Consider the following 21887-nt stretch of genomic DNA (forward strand, 5'->3'; position numbering starts at 1 on the left):
CATTCCCAGAGGAGATACATGGTTCATTTAAAAGGTTACCGACAAATTTTACCTGAATTTGACCCATCCTTTGTGTCAGGAGCAGTGAGTTACCGCAGCACAGTGCAGTGGCCAGTTACCCTGATTAAAGCAAGATTTGGTCAAGACCTGGCTTAGATCGTGCATGTCTAAGGGAACCAAGTACCTGAACAAAGAAAAAAAAAACATCCAAGCACTGGGAGAACATTCAGAATCTATCCACATGAAGACAAAACGCTTATGTTTTCAGAAACTTCTTTGTAAGCATGAAGCCAGCTTAGTAAATGTGTGCGTCCACGTGGGTCAACTCAGGTCTGTGAAAATGGCGCAATTTGTCTTCCAGGCCTGTGTGAGGCGCTGTGACGCTAACACAGATAATAGAACAAGATGTAGAGGGCGCCCTGCAGTAAACTTGTGGAATGTAAACCGTGAAAATGAAACTGATTCAAGGATTTACGATCTACAGAAGAGACGAGGAGGCGAGTTTATTCTTCAGACGTAACAGGAGTAAACAGAAAAACCTGTCAGTGACCGGACTTTTACTGTCAGTCTGGGACCCAGTTTGGAAAATGTGCGCTTTCAGACCCCCCAAAAGCCGGGCTCGTATGGGTGACTTGATTTGACTTCGCATGGACAGGACCTCAAACTCCACTTGAAAGGTTCACACAGTCCAGGAATCAAACCTGGGACGTTCTTTCTGAGAAACCACTCCACCACTGCCACTAAGTTAAGCTGGCTAGGACACAGCCCCTTCAGACAAGGCTCCAGTTTTATTAGTGGCTGCCCCGTGGTACTGCAGCCAAAAAAAAACCCACCTTGGGCCCATAATGGTCTTTCGTCAAAGAGCTCCAACTACTCGCGTTTGGCTGACAGGAGTCTACAGCTTTCACAAAGTCAGCTTTTGTCACACTTTTGATCCATTTTAACATCATGGACTTTTTTCTCCCTTTTGAAATGTTTGTATTATTCAACAACGTTCTTTTTTAAGACTTAGCCTAGCATCACTTTAACACCGTTCTATAGCTTTTCTCCACACGGCAAGAGCACCACGGAAGCAAAGATCTCTTTTTCTGGCGACATGGGCTGGCAAGCACAGGCCATTGAAATCAATCCGCTGCTGTCTTGAGTAACCAGAGCTTAGCTAGTGAAGCTGACCGGACGAAGCAACGCCCCATGAAATCCGCAGGTGAGGGTCACGAGTTTTGACCGATTTGAAAAAGAAAACGAACTTTCAAAACACCAGGTTATTCTGGCACACACATGGTAATGAAGCAACACACGACCTCAGATATGTGACGAGAAAGATTTTTTTAACACGGTTAGAGGCTCAGAAAGTCTTATTGTTGTGCGCTTTCAAGGTCTTCACTCCCCATTCACTATTGTGCTCCCAAATGAATACATCCGTTTTTTTTTTCCCTCCACACCTTTTATGTCCTGTGTTACAAACCAGCTGAACCCCGTGCGCGTCTTGCTCGACTCTTATCGGCGCGTCTCTGAAATCGCGGAGGCAGAGCTGAGTCATGGGCGACTTAATGCCGTCGTGCCCTGTTTACGCTGTTTACGATGTCCTTGCGGAGATTTCCATTCCTCCGGGGGAGCGAGAAGAGGAGCTTATCTGCAAAAAAGAGATGGCTTTACCGGAGCACACAGACGCACAGAAAAGCAAGGGAGGAGGAAAAAAACTTCAAAAGGCTCCACGGCCTAAAAATATACTCCCTCCGTTCTCGGCAGCTGCCTGTGTGTGGGCTGCACTGACAATGATAAGGCCTAATATGAGGCTGAGCTCCTAATATTGGATTTGGGGAGCGCACAGAGTTGGTAATAAGTGACAGGATAGAAAATGTCAATGTCACTTTTCAATTCCAGCCAAATCATACGACTAAATGATTGGCTGCTTTTCTAATTTGTTGTGTTGCGACGATTGCAATAGTTTGGAGAGAGGTAGCTTTTCCATACAATATTACATCAATGAAAAAAAGGTGAGTCAAAATCCTACAGAACTATCCCTCTATCTCTGCCACTAATTTTTCAACTTTTTTTCATCAAGTTGCCGCTTGACTGAGATTAAACTATGAGCAATAAATCATAGACTGTAAAATTAAGAATGGACTTATTGTGACTGACTTCTTCCTGTAACTGTAAGGAAAAGGCAGCTGGCTCAGGACGTTCTTGTCTCCTAGGGGCTTTCAATTGAAACTTTTCTGCCCCTCTTTAAGTCATTATTGAACACACATGTCATTCTTACCTCCACGTGTTTGTCTAAACATGCACAACATCGTCCTAATTTTTTCTTTTACTATTTTCGTTTTTATTGGTCCGAAAACCCAGCCAAACTTGCTAGCATGAATGGGCTTCGGCGAACCTGCGCTTAACGCTTGGAAGCTCCCTCAGTCCATTCTTAATTTTACAGTCTATGGTTTAAACAAGGACAAAAATAGGACAAGTCGTGCAGCCGATCGCCCAGAAGGTAAGGCTGCTGCACAAATGGTCGGGATGGCCAATATATATGTCTCGAAAGTTGTAGGTTCTCAAGTCGAAATTTGCTAAATGTCATCTGCAACCCTCTTCCACTCTTTACCGTCTTGTCGACTAAAACCTATGAGCCACTAATCGTTCAAAGAAAGGAAAAAAAGTCCCCTAAACATTGTGCCAAAGTACAGTATGATCTAATATAGCACCATTTGATTCCAAACAATGCATCCGTACCTCATTCGTACTTTGGCATGGTTGGTTTCTCAATCAATGGAGACAACATTGGTAAACCAGTGCCATAGAAGCTACTTTTGGCAAGGGATTCTGATCGTTCCGTCTAAGGTGACACACGACTTCGACAGGATTACTATTCCTCATCCTGTCCACTTCGTGCATACTTAATCTCAACCAATATCACCGTAGAAGTCCTGAGAAAATTCAAGGACACAGCCGCAGTTTGAACTTGGCCGAGCCCAGATTAAACCTTTCATTTATCAAACAACCACTCTACTGGATTGCCTTTTTGTTTTTAGAAGTTTGCACTTGATGCCCGTGTGTTCTGTGTTGTTTTAATGTTCGAAATGTTTTAGAAAGTAGTTATTGGCACCCACTGAATAGTCTTCTGAAGCAATTAAAACCGGTGCCAGGTATGAATTGACTGACGCAGAGCTAAACCCAATTCCTTGACATAAGTGCCGACGCGATCTTAAAGCTGTTAGGAGGTGTCAGCATTGTGCTAAGTTCTACACGACCCGACTTGTTTCGTTTGTATTAAGTGCACCTCAATGCCTTGTAGTCACTCCCGAGTTGTGAAAAGCTCCCTATTGGAGCCACGAGTACTTTGGCGCTATTAAGAACGTGGGCTCTGAGCGTCAAACGGGCCAAAATAAACCTCTCGTCTTTCTAGTTGAACAGATTACGAAACGTCAAAACACTGCCAAAAGCGCAAATAGTATGTTTTGTAGTTTGGCTTTTGTGTACACAAATCATTCAATCCATTAAAGGAACCAAGAGCCGTAAAACAAGCAACATTATTTGAACAGCCTTGGTCAATCATTAATATCTTTTTGTTGCACTCTCTAATCCCAATCCTACGCACATTCTCATCTCGATGCTCTTCTTCTCGACCTTTATCCCCTCCGCGAGGCAGATTCCGTAGATTTGTTGCGTGAAATTGGCAGAAAAGACAAAGCTCGAACGTGCGCATCCGAGAAGTCTCGCGCGCCATGACCTTTCTGTAATTTTCTAGAGCCTTTGCGTGGTTTAAACGCAGTGTAATGAAGCTGAACAATCGTTTCAAAGCCTTAGATAAAACACGGAACTGTTGAATTTGTTTGCATTGCGCATGGTCCAGGCTCCCAATGTAACAAAATCTGAAGATCGATGTATTGAGACAAACGATCTTATTGAAGGCCTTACAATCCCACAGAAACTCTAAAGCTTAAAGACAGTTAAGCTCTGTTCGAAAAGTACGTAATGAACACGAAACACAAAGAGACACAAACTTACTTTGGCTAAAAAGTATTGTATGAGAAAAATGGGTGGAAAATGCTTCTTTAAGGGCAGATGTTGTCGTCGCAGTGCGAGACAAATGCGTTCTGAGAAAAAGGGCTTTGAAGTTCCAATTCTCCAAGTAAATCTGTGGAGAAACAGTGTCTCGGTGCAATAATCACACTTTATTGCAAAACGTCGGTAGTTATTCTATTCCAGTTGAAAGTTTATATGTTAAGAGAGGAAACTTCGCCTGCAGTGCCTCCTCTTGCATATTCTAAGGTTCATGTTGTACTTTCGCACTGTCCAGCCCCAGCGCACTTGTCCCCAATCAAGGTGACTCCAAGGAGGCTTCCGCAGAGGGGCCCCGGTGAGCTGGCCCTCGTCCAGACCCCGCTGTACCTGCGGAGCCATAGGAGCCCCCACAATCTGCAGATAGCATTCAGAGCCCATCACTGGCACGGCCCCAATGTCCCCTGCATGGACCCGGCACACGGGGACGGATTTGGCCACACTTCAGATAAGGAGCCTGTGGCAAAGGCAACACGAGATACAGAGGAGAGGGGAGGGAGCGAGATAGATCAGCAGTGAAGGAGAGGGATTTAGAATCAACTTTGCGTGGTAATGATCTGAGTTTGTTTTTGTTTTTAAGATAGTTTAGGGGAAGACATCTTTAGAGCTTATAGGATTGGAAGTAATCCAACAGAAAAAAAACAAACAAAAAAACAAGTTTTGCTAAATGAGGAACTTTTTGGACTTGAGTGTCACATTTGAGTTGATGCGTACCTGTCTGGTCTTTGTGTGTGCCCTCAGTCACGCAAAACGACCAAAGATGTTGTTAGCATTTGACTTCTCCCAACATATTACCTATAGCTCCAAACGGGGGTGAAGTTGGAAGCTACAACGCTCTTCCACGGGCACGCACAAAGACCGGTACGTATCAACTCGTCTAAGCTCAGGTAAGAACATATCTCAGTATTGAAAAACGATGACCTGTTCCTTTAAGGCCTTATTATAAAGCTACATTTTCTTCAACAATTGATTTTTTTTCGCCACGCAATTTTACGCCACAGCCGGATGCGTATCAAAAGGGAAAAAGCTATTGTCCGAAACACATTCACCTGTCGGTTTTAGATGAAAATGTGTGTAATTAATCTGTCAGTTTCACACATGTTTTTGCTCAAAAGTTTCCCGCTGCTTTTACATATTCCAATTTTCCGTCAATCCTCCGTTTACTGTACCGTATTTGTGTATTAAAATGACTTTGATTGTGTAGAGAACTGTCACTATTTCACTGTTGCAAAGTAGAGCTCTATTCGCTAAAGGTTGAGGCAGAGGTCATGAGGGAAATCGTCCGCTTGCAGTTTAAGGTCTTGTCCTTCCTTCAGGATCTCCCATTCTTTTCATATTTGTGACATTTTTTGACTCTGTTCCAGGGAAATGATCGTAAACACTTTACACTCCCGACCCCGTGTCGCACTTGGCGCAGTCTGGTCGTTTTTGGAAAAGTCTGAACTCGCCTCGGGCATTTTTCTTTCCCCTTTGTCATTTGTTCGCAGCTGTTTATAGACTCCAAAATCGTTATGCAAGGCTTCTTTTGCCGCGTATTTGTTGAAGTTCGACCCCTCCGAAAGCCCTGAACTATAGGTCCGCAGAAATTCAAGGGACAGAAATGCCACAATCAGATGTTTTTGTCAGGCCTGTTTAACTTCAGTTCATGTTTGGCCCGTTGCATTTTTCTCTTGGTTCCCCACTTGGTTCCGGCCGCTGTGTGTTTATAGGGGCAGGAAATGGCCGCCTTTTTAGAATGGGTATAACTTCCAGGTCAGTGGACGAGAGGTCGGAGGTCAGGGGAGGTCAGGGCGGCAGTAAAGTGGATGACGAGGCAGGTTTTTGATGAGGTGTTGTGCAAACAGACGGGGCAGATGTTCTCGGCACGTGTGAGGAGTATAGGCTACCCTAAATGTGGGGGTTCGGGGGTGTTGACGTTGACTGAAATAAAAGAGCGATAAACCTTTGTAAGTGTGAGGTCCTAAAAAAATCTTTCCCTTGTAATGTTTAACTAACAATTCCAACTTTTTGTTTATATTTACATTTTGTGCAGCACTAGAACAATACGTGTTGGACCTGTTGCTAATCAAAGATGCTAGTCTCTCGTTAGCATCACTCGTTAGCATTTCAACGGTATTGAGTTGTCGTTGTATCACACCCTGTGCTATTTGTGATCTTTGTTGCTCCATCCAACATGTAAAAGTGAGAAAGATAAAATAGTTCAGCCTTTAATTGGACATTTGTTTAGATTAGCGACAAGGTGCAATGTAGCGGCGGATGGCATGTAGCAAAAACAGTTCGGCAAACCGACATCAATTGGTCAAAAAAAGCAACATGTCGCCATTGCGGAGGGTGTCGACATTAGCTCCAATTGATGTAGCGTAGCATCAATCGTGTGTGCTGATAGGCTAATATCGGCAGCCTCCACAATGGCGATGTGTTGGTTTTTTGACCGATTGATGTACTACACTTGACTTTTAGATAGAAATACTTTTTTGAGCTACAATTCCTGAGAATGGATGGATGGATGGATGGATGGATGGATGGATGCATGGATGGATGGATAGATAGATAGAGCATTACACAGCACAATAAATGACTAATATACGTTAAAAATTATTCTGATTTGAAAAAACTTAAAGGGGCAAGATGCAAGTTGGTCATTTTATGCTCACTACCTCCACCTCAGGTCTTATGCGGAACTGCAGCCTCTATATTAAGCTCGTGCATGGCCGCACTTTGGACCCGAATGAACAACTTTTTGAGTGCAGGATTTTAGTGGCAGTTGTGGTGAATAGGTCTGAGCTCGTTCTACACATTAGGACATTGCTGGAACATATGGGGGAGGAAAATACATTATTTTTAATCTCCTTATAGTCCCTTTTAACCTGATGTAGCTAGTAACTGACTAAGCTAATTGTCAAGCTAATTTTCGCTGTATTTTTGTTTTTTTGGAGCAAAATATACAACGCCTTGAAACTCTCATAAGGTCGACTTAGTAAGAAGGTGTTGCTTTTTGGGGGAAGTGGTTTGTAGCAAGTTTTCTAGTTCGTATAATGGAACTCGATTTGGTAACGTAAAGCTAGCGTTGGTTATCACTCTTATGTTATGAATTAGCTTGGAAATAACTTCATTTTGTACAAGTGCATATGTTTGATGTTAAGGCTTTGCTTTGAAAACCGCTGTTGCTCGGCCGTTTGGCTGGATGTCTGTATTTATCGACTCAATAAATGATTCAGCTTCAGAAAGCGGGCAACAATAGTAACCTTAGTGACAGCACATTTGATCGTTTTGATCTCGAAAGAATTTACAGCTCAAGAGGAGCCCAGAAGTGACTCTTTAAGTGCACACCCTGCTCCGTGACTTGTTTATTGGATACTTCTGGTGTGTTTTGCTCGTGTTGTGACTTCCTCCTCCACTCTCTTTCTCTCTTTGCTAAGCGACGTTGACAGGCGTGACAGATCGCTGCTTTGGCTCCGCGGCGGCTCATTTTGACTTTGACCAACCCCCCGGACCCTGGGCCGTTTTCCCATAAACACGCCCCGGCCCCTCCGCTCTCCGCGGGCTGAGCTTTACGACTGGGACCCTCTGTCTCTCTACGGGACAGGAGGACACCAGCTGGAGCCGAGGGAGAGTCAGCGCCGCGGTTTGGAGCTGAACTATTGGCCTCCGAAATCGACCCAGTCTGAAAACTAGACTTGATTTAGGGATGTCGGTTGGTATGTCTGGTCTTTTCACGATGTTTAAAATAATTCAACATTGGTGGAAAAAGAATTAAACGAACATAATTTGTTTCGTTTGGCTCAAGATTGGTAGATATGCAAGCCAAAGTAGCATGTTATCAACCCGGTGACAAATTATGTGCAAATGTGGCTTTTCCAGTCATCAATACATTTCATAATCAAAAACTGTACCCTGTTCTCCTGTGGATTTGCATGTGGCCGTTATATAACTGTTTTTACTTCACCACTAAATTACTGTTCCTATAACTTTAAACCATTTGCAACAATTTCTTGAACTTACAGGCTATAGTTTCCTAGCATTTCTCTGACAGTGAACCTGAAAAGTGACCCTGCAAGTTGTGAAATGTGCCAAAGTCGTGTTAGAAAAGTTGGGAATCTTAAATGACTCCCTCCTACTTGGGCATGTGTTCAAACTCTGCACCTAACATGCATGGTAATTTGATTATTTCCTCAAAATCATCGAGCTGTAGTTGTTTCCATCATTATTTTGTGTTGCTCTGATCCCCCCCCCCTCTCAAACAGCACCCATCGCTCTCTCCCTCTCCACTCCTCGGTCTGAAACAGCTTTGTGCAGGCTCCCCATTGTCCCCTCCTGCCCCCCCCGTGCATATGCGGGTTATCGGCCCCCTGAGCGCGCCCCAACGTTTGAGCGCCCTGAGCCGGAGCTGTCAGCCCTCGCCTCTCTCCCCAGAGTCAGAGCGGGACGGCCCCCTGAAAGCCCTCTCCACACGGGCCGTCTGTTTGGGGCCGTCCCCTCTGAGCGCCGCTGCTGCCTGGCCTTTGTGCGCTCGTAAATAAGATCACAGTGAAGTCCCCTGCCTCTGTGTCCCGAGCCGCTAATGCCGCTTGGCAGCCGTTATCGATCGCTGCTCCGCCCAGAGCCCCGCGCAGCCTGGCGGACGGATTTCAAGAGGGGAAATATGAACTGAACTTTAGCGCCTTCTGCAGCTGCGCATTTGTACTAATACTGGGACGGCGGACTGCATGAGGAAGAATGAACTTTTCAGGGAAGAATCCTAGCATGTCTCTTTAGGTACAAACTAAAGCATTTGCCTGTTTTCGGACATATTAAAACTAGGGTCAGGTCTTTTTTTCCGATTCATTCCGATTCATCAATTACATAAGGTTTAGTGCGTTTAAAAATATCAATCGAAATTAATCACACATTCCTTCAGCAACACTTTTTCAGTTTCCTGTTTTCCTGGAGACGTTGCTTAGGGACGAACATGGCGTAAAGCCAAAAACGATTTCACACAGTAAACCCACATTTTCTTTTACATAATAAGTCGAGCTATTATTACTAATCTTTTCATTATTTTGCAAAAAGGCAGGACCGTTACTAAACCAAATGTGAATTGTAAACCCCTACATAAATGATGCCTACATGCGATTAATTGGGATTAATTGATTACAAAGGCCATAGTTAACTCGATTAAAAATGAAACGAGTCCCACCACTGATTAAAACCCCTTTTGACATAAAACATTTTGTTGATAGATACAGACGGCACCTTTGGAATTGGAATCATGTTTGAAGCATCCAGAGGGGGGAAAAAAAAAAAAAAAAAAAAATGAATCTCCATCTTTTACTTTAAAGGGACTATACGGAGTTTAAGAATGTTAAAATTATGTATTTTCCTCCCCCTATCAATGTCCTAATGTGTAGAATGAGACCTGTTCACCACAACTGCCTCTATAATCCTGCACTGTCACTCAAAAAGTTGTTACTTCGGGTCTGAATTGCTATCACGCACAAGCTTAATATACAAAGTGCAGTTACATGTATGGCCTGAGGTGGCAGCAGTGAGTATAAAACGGCCAACTTGCATCTAGCCCCTTTAACAAATGCTGCATTATGAATATATGTTATGCTAGATAAAGTTACACAGACATGGAGAGGAGCTTAATTGGTAAAACAGCCCATAAATATAGACGGACAATGCTAACCAGGAAACTACTTTAGCTTCATGCTACATATGCCAACATTAGCAACAAGTGCTGTTTTTCGCTTCCACTGAACACTTAGCTGTTCAAAAAAACGTTGGCCTGACTTCATTTGTGTGTGACAAAAATGGCAGTCTGCAAGAAAACAGCTGAAAACAGTCAAAAATTGAGAGACTTTCTCACTCTGACTGGGCTAGGCCACGCCCCATTGTATGACGTGTTGCCGCCTGTATCTATGGCACACTTACTTCTGTAACTGCGGTGTTTCTGATTTGATTATAAAGTTCGGGAAATTCTACAGTTACCATGGAGATCTGCCATCTTTGCAGCTGTTAGCATCCTTTTCCATTGGCTAACATTAGCTAAAAACAATATAAAAAGTGGAAAAAATAGCCGTGGAAGAACACTGTTAGCTGCTGAGTGACTGCTGGTAAATAAAACTAACACATTGTGGTGTCCAAGTGTTTTAATGTGAACAATAACTCCAGTATTTTAACTTTTAAAATCTCCATTAGTTTACAATTGCTGCTAATCCCATGATGCTTAGCGATATGACGTCACATTACCGAACTCTATTGCCATTTCCATTCGATTGTGACCATCCTTGCTGTCATGCAGGCAATAGTAAACTCAAAAACTATGTCCTGGTCACTACTTCCTTTAGTAACCGAAATAAAACCATAAAGTGTGGACGCCATTGCTCCTATTAGTATAATTGCGATATTTTACTAAATGTGCATTATCAGGTTTATATTTTTTATCAATATTGGGCTGCTCTATGGGGTGAAGAAAATATGTGAGAGGAAAATAGTTCAGTAAAAATTCAATAACTGTGCTGAATATTGCGAAAACGATATTTGATTAATGCAATAATATAATTGTTGTTCTGTTCAATTCTAAGAAATATCGTAAGCATTTCATTTTTCAGAAAATTGTGTTAAAATGAGACTTCAGAAAATACTACACCTGGACCAAAATGAGGCTAAAATGGAGCTAAATAAGGAAAATTACAACCAAAGCTTCCCCGTCGTATCAATTTCATAACCATTTTGAGCTCAACATCATTAAAGCGAAACCGTCACTCCCGTTTCCAAACCCCCATAAAGCATTGCTTCCATTGGATTAGCTTAGCAGACCTTCCCATTTGGTCGCCGCGTCTATAAATCCCCAGACTTGAGTTTCCTACAACTGTAAAAACGCCACTGCTTTTCAGATCATCGGCACGGACTGCGCAAAGGAGTCCCGTTCATCGCTTTGGGTCAGATCAACTAAAAAGCTTGAACATTTGATATGATTTACACAATGTGGGCCTTTTCCTTTCGATTAAACGACAGAAGGAAGTTTGGGGGCTGCACATTTTCAGCCCGATTGCTCCTGACGTCGGGAGTATAAAGAAGACGAATGCGCAGACATGAGGTCACTGTAGCGCCGGCTCCGGTGTCTCAGTTTCAGCCTTTGCACTGTAGAAAATGGAAATGAAAACTAAATTGACCTTTTATTAGCTTTTAAGGCGGAACACAGCAGAGAATGTGGGGGAAGAAATGTAATTTAATGATAGGAATGTGACAACATGTGACAAAAAATGTATTGCAAGTTTTCTGCCATGTTCTGTTTTCTTATAAGAATGAGGCAAGTGGACAAAATTGCCGAAAATCTAAGTAATGGCTAGGGACAGGATTGAATGGATGGTTTCATTTTGTTATATATTTTGGATCTTCTTTACATGACATTTTTTTCCCGATATCAGTACTTTATCGATTCCGATACCTGAATGATACTCTTTCCGATACCTATACTAAAATATTTGTCATCTAGAAACAGAAAGCGGAATAATGTGTGAATATCGGGTTCATCTCCCATGACAAGAAATGTGTGAAAAATTGGGAATAATTTGGAGGAAAAATGAGAGAAAATATGGCAAAAATAAGGAAAAATTGCATAAATAAAAATGGGGGGAAATGGGGAAAAATATTAGTAATAAAAAATGGGCAAAATGGGGGATTGAAAATATGGGGGGAAAAAGTTTAATTTGAACTGAAACAACCAAGTCACTGTCTTTAACCTCTTAACCCCCACCTGAACCGATCACATTTTCTCCAGTTTGGCTTTACCCAAAGCTACTTGAAAAATATGTCAAAATATCAGCAAAAATGAGACGAAAAGGAGGATGAAAACGCAACAAAAAAAGGGAAAAAAAGGGAAAAAAATTTGACCAAAAAAGCCAGAAAAAAAAGTTTTAAAAAAGTTTTTAAAAAAAGTGACTACAACGCAAGGAAAAAGAGCAGTCTAAATGAGTTTGTAGAGCCTCTGGCCTATAGGCTATAGCATTTTAGATTTGGGTAAAGCTGAACTGGAGAAAATGCCCTTAAGGTTAAGGCGGGGGTTAAGACAATGCGTTTTTATACTTTCATTTTTTCAATACTGGTCGGTCGCCCTTTTCGTTCTACACTTGGATACCAAACACGTGGATATTTGTGAATGAGAACTCGCGGGAAAGACGAGGGAGTTCTGCACTGTTGTAGTTATTGCCTCCGACTCACTAGCAAACAAATAGTCATAAAACAAGCATTGCAAAGAGTGAGTTTGGTCTTTTTTAGTTTGACATCGAAGGAAAGATGAGTTTGGATGACAAGTGGCACAATAAAATGATAATGGATAAAACCCTATTAGTCAGTTCTTGCTGCCTCTTCAAAACAAGTCATTTGAGCCGCCGTGCCTTTTGCAGTGCAGTCCAGTCCGGGCTGCAGCTGGGGTCCGGTCCAGGATCCTGTCTCTGTATCTCACAGATTTATGGAGGGCGAGTGCGGGAGCCTCCACTCTGCCTTAAACAATGGTCTGAGCCGTGACTTAGGGGCCACATAAAACAAGAACAAGACTGCTGCTGCTGCTGCTGCCGTTGTTGTGCTGCGAGACAGGCCGGAGGAGATCGATGGAGACCATGAAAAAGGAGGCCAGACAACGGAACAGGGAAGTTTAATTCTTCAAGACAAATCTTTTTTACTCTTATCAAACCCGTTCAGGATTATCTTTGCGTGTCATCCATTTTTCTTTCAGAGTTCCACCAACGATAAAACAAATCCAGATTAAATTACGTCTAAAAAGACACTGACATAGACCTAAATCTGGGAATAAATCATGACTAAGCTGGTGTAAGCATCAAGCAAGAAGCAAGGCATTCAGACCAAATGGCCTATTTAAAATAAAAGCTTTTGAAGAACGTAGTGAGAGTATGTACCGTATTTTCCGGACTATAAGTTGCTCCGGAGTATGAGACGCACTAGCCAAAAAATGCTTAATGAAGAAAAAAACAACAGGCTGAATTGGCGCTAATAGTGTGCTAACGTAACACATTGATGGTTAGCTACATGAAGCATAAACTACGACCTAAATAGGTGTCTGGTATGTTAACGTCACATAAACAGTTCAGGTAACTATAGCATAAAGAACATACCAAACTCTCGATCTCACTCCAAATCACTAAATCCATTCAAATCTTCATCCTCGTTGTCGTCTTGGCAACTACCTGGGCACGGAGGCGTAACAGCACCGTTGACAAGCCTCTCCCGGCAGCATGTTTTTCCAGCTCTCATTTGCGAACTCGTCCCTCTAGCTGTGGCCATGTAGCTTTTAGCCCGTGCTTAGCTTTGTTTTGTTTTCTTCTCCGCTTTTTCGCTCACTCCAAACTTTCTGCTGCTCAATTAGCCTGCAGTGCCCTCTAGCGGCACGTGAAATTATATATTTGAATGGGGGAAAAAAGGGAAAAACATCACATATTAGTCTCTCCGGAGTATACGACGCACCCCCGCTATGAAAAAAAAAAGTCTGGAAAATACGGTAAGAGTAAGAGTTTTGCTGTGAGTCAAGGACCTGTTTTTTTCCCCCCTCTTTTCTTTTTCTGTCACAAGTTCTGCTCCCTGTTTGAATTTCTGCTGACCAAAACCAGACGATTAGTGCCCCTGATGAAGCTTCTAGAATCAGAAACATCCAATACATAAACTACAGACGACAGATGACGGCTTAGGAACCTTTGTCTGTTTAGAAAATGAATGAAAATACATCCACTTTAAAGAAGCTAGATGCAAGTTAGCCATTTTGTACTCACTACTGCCACCTCAGGTCATACGTGTAACTGCACCTTCTATATTTAGCTCGTGCAGGAACACCTTTTTGAGTGACAGTGCAGGATTTTAGAGGCAGAACAGGTCTGGGCTCATTCTACACATTAGGACATGGCTGGAGCATGTAGGGGGAGGAAAATACATAATTTTAACATTATTAAACCCTGTATAGTCCCTTGAAAGTGGACATTGGACAAATCCTGCATATGGGGCTTAAAAATAGACATTATTTTAGTGCCTCAGCATTGACGTCTACATTTTTATTATTTTTAATTGTGTAAGAATTAACTTTCAGCTCAGAGCCGATATAATGTTGGCTTTGGGCTTTAAACAGTTTTGGGTTTCAACAATGACATAATTGTATCCAGGAAGCACAGAACTAACCGTAGAAGAAGAAGCTGCTACATTAATAACGATTGACCGAGGATTACTCAAAACTAAGTGCACATAGCGAAAGGAACAATATATGGTTTCAATTTTGCATGATATGTCCACTTTAAATACATCAAATAAATCGTCGATGACTAGAAGAAGGCCGAGCGCTAGCACAGTTTCAGATTCGGTGATCTCTGCAACACGTTTTTCAGTAGCAGACAGGAAGCCTTCGATGTCCAGGAACCCTTGCTCTCGGGCAGAAGATACAGGTCACTAAAAACAGCTTTTATCCAAGAGCAGCGGTTGCACTACACCGTTTATCCGACACTTCTGCTATGCTGGTGTTTTTTTTCCCTTTTGATTCTGCTGCAATGCGTGCCAACGGCAATAAAAGGCCTTTTCTAAGAGGGCGAAGTGGGGTAAAACGCTCAGTTGTTTAACGCTGGTTTAACAGAAGAATACCTCGCTGAAAGAGCGGTCTAGTATGTCCAGTATGTGAACGCCGATGGGTTATATTCCATATTATGGGTTCTCCGTCATTGTGCTGGCGCGTATAGAGTTCCCCCTGTGTGCAGTCATCGGGGCGTCAGTTTAGGAGCCCGGTTCTGGATGACCTCAGCCGGTTTCACGTGTCCTCTGTGAAGGGCTTTGTGTCTCAGCGGGACTCTTTTTTTTTTCCTTTTTAAATCCCTCCGTCAGGGCTGGGGGACAAGCGTGTCGTACTCTGCCACTGTCCCACCTGTCTCCTGTCGTCTGTCGCGCCGCATGACGAGATTTGGTGCAGCCTTTTGAGATTTAGTAATTGCAAAGTACTAGATTTCATTACAAGATGCTACCGGTGAAAGACTGTAGTACTCCAATATCAAATAATCAGTTTGAATAAGTGCAATAGTAACTTTGCAGCTTGTTAAACACAAAAAAAATGCGCTCGAACTCGCCCTCTTTACGGCGACACGACGGGGACCAACATTCTTCCTTGTTGTGTGGGTCAGTGGCATTTGATAGGGCATCTGCACAGCGCCACCTACTGTTCTGGAGGATGCATTTTAAGGCCTATTAGATGAACAAAACACATGACAGAATTACTTTACATTTCTTTAAAAAAAAAAAAAGGCTCTAGAGCAGGGGTAGGCAAGTTTTCTTTAGCGGAGGGACGATTTTCTTTATTACAGATAGACCGAGGGCCGAAGGCGCTGATTATTATGATTTTAGCCCAAAGTGAAGCACAACACTGGAAAAATGACCATCTTAAATGAGATAAATGACTTAAAATGGCTTGAATTCATCAAATTCTGTGTTGAATTTGAGTCGGTTTGAACTAATCCAAGATACAAATGCCAATGGAACAAGAATAAAACCCACTTGAAATCAGACAAATAATTGTTTTTCCCTTGAAATGACACAAAATCATCTGAATTAAGAGAATAACTACTACTAGAGGTTTTATCTCATCTAAGACGAGACCAAATCTACTCAAACCTTAGATTTAATCTCTTAATTCAAGTAGATTTATGTCATTTCTTCCTTAAAACTCTTTTTCCAGTACACTTCCTTCAAATGCCAGTGTTGTACATAATATATGACCTAATTGGGTGTATTGACAGTATTTCTACCTTTTTTCCTCCCATTTAACCCTGATAATGTTAAAAGTACTCTCTGATTTGTGTAATAATGTTTTTCAACATCATCTTGAGGGCCAGAGGTTCTGTGCTGAAGGGCCGGATTTGGCCCTCGGGCCTGACGTTGCCTACCCCTGCTCTAAAGGATAGTGTATTATATTTATCTTTCAAACATAGTGGAGTTTAAGAAAGTTCTCAACCAAAATACTACCAGTCCAGTACAGTACAGATCCTCAAAAAACTTTTTATATGGAGAAAAAAGTTTATATTTGTGTGTATTTTACCTTGTAGTGGCCAAGCGGCTGTATGAGTGGTCAATGTGGCAACTTTACTTTCCATCACAGTGGTCTCTATGATTCTCTGGGATCAATTGATTTGGAGGTTTTCACTGCTGACGGACTCTCTCACCAGAAAACCTACAAAACAATTGATCCTGGAGTGTTGTAGAGACCACCAAGATCATAAGGAAAGCGCCATGCGGACCACTCATACAGCCCCTACAAGGTAAAATACTTACAACTTGTTTTTTTTTCAGCATAAAAAGTTGCATAATGCACCTTTTAATGTGATAGTCTGTAAGATTGCAAAGTTAGGAGAGAGTTAAATCTGACAGTAAACGCTCAAGTCCCACTGCCCTCTCTTTTCCGATTGGACCAGAAGACCTCTCCTAATTTGCAAAATGAGGAGAGCGAGAAGCAAACTTTCCAAAGTAAACGATCCTGATCCCTCCCCCTTTCCCTCCTGATTGGACCTGACAGATCGGTTCACAGGAAAGCTTCGTCTCATTGGTCAAAGTGACAGCCCGGGAATTCTGATTAGTTGCTGAAATCTGCGAGAGGATTTGGCCAATTATACTCAAACTACTAAATCTGTAAGACATTTTAACTTGCAATCATTTCAAGTACAGTACTTAAAGGCACACTGCATAATATTTCGGCGTCTACCGTTTGCCAGCAATACAAAACATGTTTCCTAATGACCAGCTCGACACAGAAAATGCTATGTTTTGCAATGGATAAACAAAGAATGGACTTTGATGAAAGACATCTCCATGGAGACGACATACCTTTACTTTTACCCAAGTACTCTGACCTCCACTGAACTGCTGTTATTCGTGCCGCCCTTGAAAACACAGCGTATAGCGTCTTCTCAAACCACAAACATTTCAACTTTTCCATTAGTTTTTTTCGCACTCCGCGCTTTCCGTCAGATGTCGGCGGCTTCCTTTTATTTTTTTTACCCCCCTTTTATTTTTGTTGCTGTTTTCTTTACCAGCCGAGCACACTATTAAGAGCACTTCCCCCCGCGAGTTTATAACCCTTTCAGAAAGCTCTCCTTAATCACCGCGAATAGAGCCATCTTTTTCGCCGGGAGCATTTTTAACTTCTGCCGCGCAATCAATCACCTCCGCCTCCCTCTTTCTCCGCCGAGCACTAAACGTCCATTTCCCGTCGCCGCGTCTTCGCTCTCGTGACGGCCCCGCAAGTCGAGTTAAGAGTCCCTATAGCGGCGTTTCTTTACCGTGCTTGTAGGAGAGTGTGTGTGTGTGTGTGTTTGTTTCGGCCCCGGGACCCCCTGCCGGGCATTGTGAAAGCGGCTATTGCCGGCAGGAGCTTGTGGGAAATCCAGCGGAAACAATAATGAGGGAAGTCAATTGAAAAGCATTACCGAACCTTAAAACGTGGGCGCTTTGTTAATGGCGGCGAGATGCGTTTTCAGCGGCGGCTTTAGCGCTGATGTGTTTTGTAGCCGTTTGTTCCCATGTAGTTAAATGGATGTTGTTGTTGGTTGGTAGTGCATTCAGTGAGGTTGAGCGCTCCATAGGGAAGAACTCAATTACGCCCGTTTATTTACTCGCAACTAGATTCAGCCATCGGATTTTAGGCGCCGTGACTGTGTTGTGTAGGGTCTCAGTCATCCAGGCATGTCCCATTGTTGAAAAGGTCTTCAAAAAGCCATCTCATTATACACGTAGAAAAACATGTATATTGTATAAAGTGAGATTAAGGTAAAATGTTGAAAGAAATGTCAGTGGAATAAGTATGTTTGCGCTTATTAAACATATTTCAGAATTTTTGCGATGTTATAATGCCTTACACTTAGTGCCTATCGCCAAACTTCATCAGATGTGAACTCTTTTTGGAATTAAAGTGATATTTCCGGGTTTTTTGACATAGGGCCTCATATCCTAGTTATCCAAAGTGTTGTTGATTTCTGGATTATTATTTTATTCATTCCTTCCGTCGTTATATTTGAAGAGTTTGGTGGTGCTAGGCTAGTGCTAGGCTAGCGCATGTCTATGGTAAACAAACTACTGTAGATCCGGTAAGCTAGCAGATCGCTGCGCGGCTGCGTAGCTTACAACCAGGAAGCCGATGCTGCTCAAATATAAGTTCTTTTAAATGCAAAGTGGTTGGATTAAAAAAAAATCTTCAGTCAACACAGACATTTATATGGGTAGTCTGGTGTTATAAGTGATTTGCCACTGGTGCACTGTGCTTGGGTCCGACTGTTTTTAATGCAGGCTACTTGTTACCATAGACATGCACTAGCCTAGCACTAGCCTAGCTCCACTAAACTCTTCAACGATAAGCACTGCATGAATTGAATTTTTTTTTAAAAAACTTCAGAAATCAACAACACTCTGGATAACTAGGAAATGAGGCTCTATGTCAAAAATCCTGAAATATCCCTTTAACTTCACCTTAACGTCATATTATAGCTCCCATAATGTAGCCCAAGCATCTTCCGTTGTTGCAAAAAGTTCTCAAAATGTCAACCAATAATGATAATGCCTTAACATTTCATAATTCATTCACTCTGGACACAGTCGTAGCCACGGCTGCCCTTGGGCTTGACAACGAGAAGAGTGGGTGCTGGATTTGAAATTGCAAATAGTTAAATAGTCTAGTCAATGAGCCACTGTCGCCCCAAACCCTGACCAGGAGTGTCGAGACATTTTCTATTAAAAACAACCGTCCATATTATACACTTTTTAATACACTGGAGAAAAGGCCATCTCATCTTACAGTTTGTGCTTCATCATGAGGAGGGCTTTAGAGCTATCTTTTTAACAATGGAATGATGTTTCTTGCCTTTGACTTTTTAGTGTGTTTAAGGCAATTAATGCTTGCTCCAGAGGCGATCTGATATCAAGACAGTCCAAACCGACTCAAAATCAGCATGAATTGCCTTCATTTAAGCACATTTAAGCTATTTAGTATAGCCTTTTCCCTCTGCAGCAATAGCTTTCAAACCATATTTTTCATCCTTTTCATGCACATGCTGGTGAAGTTTATCTCGTCAGTTTCGAATTACCAGCCACATTAGCTGTAGCGTGTGTGCCTTGTCCTGACAGCTCTCCCAAGTCCCCCCCCCCCGATCCATTGCTTTCCAAATTGGCACCGACTGCCAAACTTAACCCCGCGTTTCCTCTGTATAATTGAACAAAACCATTAGCATCTTGGCAAAAGTGGCCTATCAGAAACTCACTAGGGCCGCGCAGGTGTTGAAGAGCCCTCGACTATAATAACAAGTTGTGGTCGGAGCCTTGGATTAGGCAAATGAAAGCCTTTGTATCTGTAGCCGAGCTGGGAGCAATTAGCTTGTTATAGCGCACTTCTCCCGCCACACCCCCTGCCCATTCGGGGACCCGCGGAGGCACATGTCCAGTACCACAGAGGTCTATCCCATTACAGGAGCCCCGGGCCCAGCTAGCGGCGCTCAAAAGCCCAATTTGTTTACTCCTGAGGGGGATTACCGGACGGAGAGAAAGAGAGAGGGGGGGCGGGTGGGTTGGTGGGTTGAAACGCATCTAACAGAAATGAGGGGGCCCCTTCGCTTTGAAAAGAGCTTTAATTACTGCTACTCCTCCAGAAAAACACCTCCAACGACTGGGGGCTACAATGAAGCCGGGGTTTACGGACGGGCAGTGAACGCGGCGCAGTGTGACAGAGGCTGGCGGTGGGAGGAAGACGGCGGAGCCAATCGACCATCCCCCCAAAACACTGCTCCGAAGTCGGGGTTTTCCTCTGGGTTGTTAAGTAACTCGGCGCGGGGAGTTTTGACTGTGCCGTGAAGTTTGGACTAAAAGTTAAGAGGATTTTCACAGCAATCATGAGTGACTCGAGTGACAATACGGAAGCACAAAAGAACAACAAAACCAACTTTCAAAGATTTGTTAAAAGGAAACGTCATCTGTTGATCACTCTTATGAATTTCTAGGGGTTTGTCCTAGAAATTTGTCTCAAGTCGAGGAGTTCAAGTATCTCGGGGTCTTGTTCATGAGTGAGGGACGGATGGAGTGTGAGATCGATAGACGGATTGGTGCGGCGTCTGTAATGATGCGGTCACAGTATTGGACAAAGCTCTCGATCTACCCTCACCTATAGTCGTGAGATCAGGGTCAAGATCACCAATACAAAATGGTCAAATGGGCGGTCAAAATGAGTTTCCAGGGCGCCCCCTTAGAGGCAGGGTGAAGCGCTAAGTCACCCAGGAGGACTTTGCTGGAGGGAGTCTGTCTCTGAGTTGACCTGGGGACGGCGTGTCCGGGCATCTCTACTCAGACTAGTACTGCTGTGAAAGGAAATGGAGAAGTCATGTTCAGAAAGCCCTCCCTAATGTTTGAATCGACTTCGGAATTCGACAAGCAAAGTGACATGTTGGATTTCACAAAGGCCTTGTTGCTTTGTAGTTATTTGTAGCTATCTGCTGTCAATATTTTGTATAATTTAGAAATGATTTTCACTTGAAATACGTTTTACAAGCCTGACTTGACAAGCTTCTCGACGTGCGACTCTATTGTCATTTTTCAGTCACCGCACACTTGGTGGTGGTATTGTACTTGGTAGACTGACCAAAGCAAGGACGATCTGCCAGGCAAAGATGGTGGTGTCTTGCCCAAGGACATAACAACGATTCTACAGACGCCACACTCATCCGTCTGAGATTCAGGGCGGAAGAGTGAAAGACTTGACTTCGTAATGTGCGACCAAAACAAGTGTCAGCATACATTGACGCCGTAGGAATACCCTGACCATTTCTACTTATTCTTGCTTGGGGCTGGCCCAAAGCATGCCGGCCTGTGGTCCCTTGTTGCCGGAATTTGAGCAGTTATGACATGTTACTATAACAATCCCAACATCCCCTGTTAGCTGCTGCTTGCCATTAGTCATGCTGGTCAACTTCATATGGATCTGTCCAACGACATTTTCTGGAAAGCGAGAAGTTGAAATGAGGTCCTAATGGGAGATGACTGTTCCTACAATATCTGTTTGGCTCCGCTTGTCACTGCGACCACTAGAAAGTAAAAACTTTCCCATATTGGCTGGGTATTTTGGATGTTTCTTTAAATTACTTTGGCGTGTAATGTCATCCGAATCACGCCTTATTTTGTTATTATTTCCATGCAGATTGTCTTGTTTTCTCAAAGTGCTGAAACTTGTTTGTCACACGTTTTTTTCCTCCGAATAAACTGGATCTTTTCCTTCGCGACGCCTTGTTGCCTCGCCCTCGCCTGATGTTGTGCATAATCAACACCTCGAGTCCCTCAGATGCGGATCCAAAATCTGCGTCTCATTTTCCAAACGCTAATCGGATCAGAGGTGTGAGGGTGCGAGTCTTGACGGGACGGGTCTAAATCCTCGGTCCCCAAATCGGCTGCAAGTCATCCGTGCGAAATCATCATCGCAAATTTAACACGCCCAATGTTGTCACCCCGACTTTATTTCTCGTTTTCTCGGCTCTCTCGTTGCTGTCTGTTACTTTCTTTCAAAAAAATCAAAATACTGCCGACTGATGGCAAGTCCCAGACACAGACGTGGGACCGACTGACCTCAGATGTGAACAGGGCACCAGTGTGTAATGATTAAAGTGGAGTTTGGTCAATGATTGTCCGGAGCAGTGGCCCGGAAGAACGAGGGACCACCGGTGTCGAACAAAACCACAGAGACGGGAGATGGATGAGTCGAGGCCATGACCTACAATGGCACGCTTCCCAAAATGCACTGGTTTGGAAAATGTATTTAAGGGGAAAAGTTAATGCACGGCTTTATT

General features: G+C 43.1%; 1 protein-coding gene across 2 annotated transcripts in view; it reads left to right on the plus strand.

The window, feature by feature from the left end:
• lrp4 (low density lipoprotein receptor-related protein 4) overlaps positions 1 to 21887 on the plus strand; it is a 190260-nt gene that overhangs the window by 46375 nt on the left and 121998 nt on the right. The gene's annotated exons all lie outside the window — the stretch shown is intronic.

Source organism: Gobius niger, assembly GCF_951799975.1.
Source record: "Gobius niger genome assembly, chromosome: 4".
In the NCBI taxonomy this organism is placed as follows: Eukaryota; Metazoa; Chordata; class Actinopteri; order Gobiiformes; family Gobiidae; genus Gobius; species Gobius niger.